The sequence below is a fragment of the Myzus persicae genome, unplaced genomic scaffold (genome assembly GCF_001856785.1).
Source record: "Myzus persicae strain clone G006 unplaced genomic scaffold, MPER_G0061.0, whole genome shotgun sequence".
In the NCBI taxonomy this organism is placed as follows: Eukaryota; Metazoa; Arthropoda; class Insecta; order Hemiptera; family Aphididae; genus Myzus; species Myzus persicae.
In genome coordinates, this window is record NW_019103697.1 from 152,840 (window position 1) to 160,746 (window position 7,907).

Below are 7,907 nucleotides of genomic sequence, written 5' to 3' on the forward strand. Positions count from 1 at the left end.
AGAAATAATTCAATATTATAATTATACACCTACGTATTAACGAGAGTAAAATATAATGTATATTAAATGTAAAAAATAAATAAATATACATTTGTCTATAATCTAGAGTATGTATTTGTCCATACATAAAATCCATTTTCCTTATTTATTTTGCAATTTGAATAAAGGATAATAATTCAATAAGCCCCTTATTAACTATTATCTTCGACTTACTAATACAAGTGGTAAATAATAATAACCAACTATATAATATTATATAGATAGTGCGGCGAATATTATGTAGGTAAAGTAAGTGGTTAAACGGCATATAATAATATAAACTATAAAATGTATATCTAAAATGTAAATCTTCCAACATTTTTCAAAATTACAAAACATAACTAGTAATTACAAAGAGAATATATTATAATTATCTCTTAGACTCTTAAAAATATGGTTACATACAAATATATTAACTAATTTAATAGAAACTATTTGTAGAATACATTTTCAAAAATCTGTTTTGCATCGTTTAATGATTCTTGGAAATGTCATTAAAATGTCGTTCATGGTTGTTTACACTCAAAGCTGACGGGTTTTCATTTTTAATTACTTAAAAAAATTTAAAAAACAATACTAATAATACCAAAACCTATCCATACATAGAGTACTTAAATCATAAACATTAACATTTTAAAAATATGGTCCGTGATTTATTTTGTGAATATGAATTATATTAATCAATAACCATGATAATAGGCACGCATATATTGTCATCGGGTTTCCCGGAAAAGTACAATAGGAACGAAAAACCTAAGCCGTGCAATTTTACCCCTCGACCAGCACACAATGACGTGGTACGTGATCCATTGTACTATATACCATCTACCCGCTTTTCCGCTAGTTCCAATTATATCACTACTTGTCGCGTAGTGCGTGTATTTATTACAAGTGCCGAACGACAACCACGGGGTGTCGGTAAAAACAAACAGCTGCTGGAGCACCTCCTACCCAAGGGATTGGACTCAATGGTGGTGCATGTAATCATGGCTATTATACTGAATGTGAAATAACCTCTTGCACTTTAGAACTTGAACGCACTTGCAATACACAAAAAGTAGATGCAGATTATAATATTTTTCGCATTGAGAATAGGTACACATAGGTATTATTATGTGCTCGTTATTATCAGCTACATCATTAGCATATCATGAAAATGACCTATATATTATTATTTTACAGCTGATGCTTGATATTAAAATTAAATGTAATATATAGTTTTGTAAAAATGAAAAACTACGAGTTTTTTTTAAATTAATATTATTAAGAAATAAATAATAATAATAATCTCTAATTCATAGTTTGTAAATAATTGTCTAGACCTAGACGCGAGCCGTATATTCTAAGCCATTTGGATATACACTATTACACTATATTTACTGTAAAATTGAAATGCCTAATAAATATCGGATCATGTTTAATTTATATTTTGTACTTTAATTAAATTTAAAATCCAAATATGTAGGAAGATAATGTTACATTTATGAACTCGTGTTCCAATCTTCTTCAGCAACAAGCATCAATCAACATGTAGGTACAACTGTGTAAGTAGATAATATTATATAATAATTTTTCAATTTAATGTTTTAAGCATAATACATTAACATACATACAAATACTACCTACCTAATACTCTTGTATATTTTGAAGTATGACATGTATACAGTGCCTATATCTATATTAAAAATATTTTTTTGATAACTTACCGAGAAAATGTTTGTTACCATTTATATAATATGTACTGCTTATATTATGTTTGTAAGTTAGATTTTTCAGGAAAAAAATAAGTTATTGGTTTTAAGTTTTAACATAATATGTGCATGCATATAGTTTTTCTTGGAAAGTTCTTTTATATTTCTGTGTCCCAATCCGTCTAAATAGACAGCCTAACTCTATATACTCTATAGACCGTCTCTCTCTTTATCTCTTTCCCCCTCTCTCTCTCTCTCACTCTAAAAATATGTATATATACACACATATATACATATATATGTGCGTGTTTGTAAAATCGATCGAACGCGAATTATATTTACATTGCAGGGGATCATACTAAGCGTTTGTAAGCATCCAAAATTATCTTTATTTCCTGCTGACAGATTCAAAAAAACAATACCAAATCCTTAGGTACCTATTTATTATCTATACTTACAACAGCATTAACACATTGAGTATCGATTTTTATACCTAAGACCCTTAGGCTTAGGAATAAAATTCTAATTTTATATTAAGCTCTAAATTTAAATTATTTTAACTCGATAATCGTTTAAAATCTAATCATTGATAAAATCGTCAAATTTTTTAATTGAAAACATTTCAAAAACAATCAATATATTGTATATACCTATGCACCTACTTACCTATAATTGGCCATTATTATGTTAATTTATTTTTGTTAGTTAAAATAAAAAATAAATAAACATTTAAATATTTAAATATTGAACATTAAAATAGTTTAAGCCTATAGATAATGTATTTTAAATATTTCTATGTATTGTTAATGTTGTCAAAAGTAGTTAATTAAAATATTAAATAGGTACCTAATTTAGAAGATATATTGTGGATAGTACCTAATAAATTAAAACTACTAATATAGTAGATACTACATAATAAATGATGATATGCTAATGTGGATCATCTATACAGTTGTAGATGTAAAATCACCGAAATACCACATAGATATTTTCAAATGTATTATTATTTACTGTATTTCGGGAATTCGATTTAGTTTCAGCTGTTTTATGAACTCACGAGTTTACAGTTGTAATATTGTATATATTATTTATAAAAATGTTTGTATATTTTGACATTGTAGGTATGCAGGCAATTTGTTTATATGATTCTACAGGCCTCGTGTACCATTGATTTAAAAAAAGAATAGAAAAAATCACCAGATTTTATTACATAAACATATACATCCTCATTATATATTGGACATTTTTAATTCTATTTTTTTCAGAATATTCTATTCAATTTTTAAGTGTATGAACAATTATTAACACTGCATTTATATTAATAATCATTAGTATTAATTTTACTTAAGTTTTTAGCTCTAAAATTAGATTTTACCGAAATTTGTTTAGTGTGTATTTCAAAATGTAGTTGAAACTCCAAAATAAAAAATGGGTCTATATTTATATGAAAAAGATAATATAGTATAATATATATATATATATATAAATCTATATCTATACTACTATATAAAATGAAGTCGCTTTTTTTGTTCGGGATAAACTCCGAAACTACTTATTCAATCGTCGTGCAATTTTTTTTAAACTAAAGAGAACATCACAGAGAAGGTTTAAGGAAAAAATTTAGACCGATAAAGTTAATAAATCATTAGTTATTATTAATTAAAATAAATGTGTAAATTGTATACCTATACCTTTTTTAATGAGAAATAGTCGCTGGCTGAAAATAAACAATCAAACTCGACAACCACAGATGCTTCTAGGCAGGTTGGTATCGACATGGAATAATAAACAATTATTATAATTATTTAATTAAGAAAAAAAAAAATTTTATCTGAGTATCTGTTATTTAGTATTTATAATCAATGTTGTTACATTAGTTATTGGTAAAAGATAACTAATAACTAATCGAATTTTCACAAATTGCTCGCTAAGATGGTTGAGTTGCACTTATAGCCGCTCGTGGGTATATCCAGTCAAAATAAAAAATAAAATAAAATTAATAAATATTATTCATATAGAGTATTTACCTAACGTGGAGTACGATAGTAATAGTATATTATAATATAATATCCTACATGATAATATATTGCTCGCATTATAATAAGCGTGTCATGTATAGATTTGGCATGTTCTACGGGCAACGAATTGCACGGGATCGGCTAGTTATCTATATAATTATTAATAAGTATATTTGGGATTCACACACTTATTTATTAACTGCTAAGTAGTATAAGTACTATAATAGGTACCTACTTATTTACTTATGCAACTACTGAGAACATGAGAATTATTTTAATACTTTAAAAATTATACAATTTATAGATATTATTTAACTTATTTTCCACATTTTTTATCCTTACATCAGAGTGGATTAACTCAGATCCTTTAAAACAAACTTATATTGTGTAAGAAAAGAAGAATTAAATGAATAAATATTTATTAAAATCTATGTATAAAACGATTCAAGTGACATGTATTCGAGTGCACTTCGAATTTTTTATAAAATACTACTAGGGTGTCATAAATATATGTAGTTTTGTAGCTTAACATGAAAGGTTTTTTTATAAAAGCTGAGACTAGAAAAATAATTGTTGTATATTCATATGATTCTTTCAACAATTCTTTTGATCTCGTAATGCATTTCTCGCCTTTGATAAATATCAGACAAGTACAAAATATCGGATGGATTACATTATGAAATTAAATATGGTATAGAGGACAAAAAAAATGTATTTATTACAATTTTAACCGGTTTTGGAAAATTTAATAATTACAAGTACAATTTTTAAAAGGGACCTACACATTGAAAAATTAAAGAAAATAAGGAATTGTAGGTATTAGTACCTATAAACTATATAGTAAATTTTAGTAACATCCATATAAACATGTGAGTTAATTAAAAATTAACTAATTCATAATGAAAATCTGATTTTAATCGTAGTTTATGTGATCTACATTAATACATTTAATATTTAGAATATTCAGAATATTCAGAATAAGAACATTATATAATATATTATTATAGGTGGTAGTTGCTAGATAGAACATATAGGTATCTCAAAATAATTCCTTCGAGTCCTAGTCATTAATTTTTTTTCATAAATTCTAATTAGATTTTTTATTTTTTATTTTTTTTGTAGGTATTTCTACTAATACCATGTATCTACGGTTTAAAATAAGCTTAAGGTACACGTTCCTAGATGCGTTTACAGACGTTTCGTTACCTATATGATTGTGATAGCTATTTCTTATTAATATTAAATATTTATAAAATGATTTTTTGATTAAAAAAATACTCACAAACGTCAATTTCCAATAAAATATTCTGTTCAATATATTTATTTTAAAATAACCAGGTTTAGTCATACATAGCCACATAGGCGTATGGTGTACTTTGTACATAGTATCATTTTTATTTTGATACTATAAGTCTGCGTATTAATCGCATAAATACTACACCTATAATTTATAGCAGGTACATACTTACTATTCAGCTATTACGTCAGACGAATTCAAAAAAATTAATTCGCCGGTTAAAGTCACGATGCTTTTGTAGGCACATGGACATCGCATCGCATAATGTAAGAACATAATCCGAACAGCGTACGCAAAAACTGTACCTACTTTTAGCATTTAATTTTCTTATAGGGATAGTGTACGTTTTTTATACGAGAATTATAATTATGAAACGATATGCAGAAAAATCGAGGTCGATCGAACGAATAACACACAAGCGCGAACACGAGACCGCACACACGCACGACTGAACGAAACGTGCGTGAAGAGCTTCGGTTCCGCAGGAAACAGCAGCAGAAAGCGGTAGGGATTCAAATAATATCCAGCTGTACAGGGCGGCCACTGTCGAAACATGACGTATACAGTACTGCTGTATTTGTGATCGGTGGCTATGTATACCACAGAGCGCCGGATACCTTCTTTATATTATTATTATTACTATTATTATTATTATTTTTTTATTATTATTATTATATCGATACATCGATGAGCGTTTTTAAAAAAAAAAAACACAAAAATACTGCACGCAATATTTTTGTATCCGGGGTTACAACGGCGAGTACAATATTGAGAACACGTCAAAATATTAAGATTATATTATGTTATATGAACATATTTTATACAAGCATTTATATTAAAGGTCATAGGCAGGGCTCGAAAGTTTTAGCAAATGCATATTTTTTTTTCTAATAGGTCTTAGAACATTTTAACAAAAATACAAACTTGTTTCACACTTCCTCGTAGATATCGTATTATACGACATTTAATTTCACTAATTTCTGCATATTCGTGGGTATTACTTTTATAGTGCTACTTTTTCTCTATTTTCGGGTATATCCTCATTTACAAATGGAATCAAACACATTTTGTCGGTGATATTTTTAAAAAGTTTTATTTCTCATACTTTCCAATTTGAATATTATTTACTTATAGTGCATATTTTGGCATTTTTAAATGTAGGTTTATTAAAGAGGTAAAAAGTAATTTTTTAATGCTATAACTTCCAAGTCTTACGAGTCCTAACTGCAGGTTATAGGTAATTCCTATATAATAGCAGAGTAATAAAGTGTCCACAAACACAATTATTATAGAAAAATAATCAAATCCATAAACTCTTTTCAACGACAATTTTATTATTGCAATGACTTGAATGACTTGTGTGAATTAATTATTAACTAATGACTTATACCTTATTTGGTTAGTGGTTACCTATGTACCTATTTGTATTTTCGTTTGTACAAAACCTCTGTTTTTTAGGGCAAGAATGTATACAAATTATACTTAATCTAAATTGGTAACATATGCATTTATAGTTGTAACTTGTGTTAAAATATGCGATAAAAATATAATAAAATAAGTATACAATGAATTGATCAATAATTCCCAAACTAGTATGAGGTAGAGTTGCATCTTAAAATTTTGAAACAGATTAAATAAAGTTTCTTTTTTGTGTACACGAAATCACTTTGATTAGTTTAACGTATTCTTAAAAAACTCCATATCATTTTGTTTAATTTTCATCAATAATAAAATTATTACATTTATGAAATTTAAATTATAGGAGCGTAAACTAGCCAGCTTTTCATAACTTATTCGTTTACATTTTAAAATTTAAATATACCATATACAACATGTATTCATCGTGATTGCCTAGTTAAAATATGCAATAATATTAAAAATAAACATAGATCATATTTTGCAAAAATATGCACTAAAGGTGATTTGTGAACCAAGCTACAACCAAATCAGTAAAGAGAGCTGCAAAAAAAAACATACAATTTACCAGCATATAAACTGTAGTCCTGTTAATTGTCATTGTGACGCGCGATAACTAAAATCATTAAGCCCAAAACTTTAACAATAATCTTTTTTTATAAAATAAATATCAGTTACAACAATGGTCCAATTAATATAAATATTTTTTCAAGCATTTTTAATTTTTGGGTAGTTACAATTTAACAAGTTCCTGTAAATATTAGAACACGCTTCACAGTATACCTTGCGCTTATTTCATGTTAAGACATAATATTTTAGCATATTATATAATTTTGAACATAAATATATTTTTATTGAAATAGACTTGGTTATTTTTAGTTTAATGATAAGTATCTATAGATATATGTACGAACATTGGGTATAATCATATAACTTTACATAATACAACGTGGATATTATACACTAAAATGGTTTATTAAAACACAAATGCATAAAACTGGATTTCCGTTATAGAGAGCAGAACAAATGCAAACCATCTGTCCAATTAAAAGAGCATATTACACTTAACCCCCGCTGGCTGCCATTTTATTGTTCCGGATTTCGGAACCCTAATTTACAACAAACACTAGCCGTCTAAATATGAAAACCCTTCAGATTCCTTATGAGAGAACAATTCTCATGTTTAAATCGCTCAACTCAAATGTCTAAATATGTTTTTTATTAAGACACTTCACCATTGATTTGAAACCGAAAACAAAACTGATGATTGAATTATTGTGTAATATTTTTATTAATATATAATATGATCGTCGTTAGATATAGGTACATAATATACATGAGTATAACTGTATAAGCAAGCATATATGCTGCACTCTGCACCGATTACCAGCTATAAATATTATATTATATTGTTCAAAGCACGTTTAAAATAATTTAAACCTTGTT

The 7,907-nt window shown here is 26.9% G+C and overlaps 1 protein-coding gene across 1 annotated transcript in view; it reads right to left on the reverse strand.

The window, feature by feature from the left end:
* Positions 1-5,502, reverse strand: part of LOC111035044 (kinesin-like protein KIF26A) — a gene marked incomplete at its 3' end in the record, with an annotated part of 156,622 nt that extends 151,120 nt beyond the window's left edge. The window contains exon 1 of the mRNA XM_022316537.1: positions 5,218-5,502. The remainder of the gene's footprint in view (positions 1-5,217) is intronic.
* Positions 5,503-7,907: the final 2,405 nt, after the last annotated feature.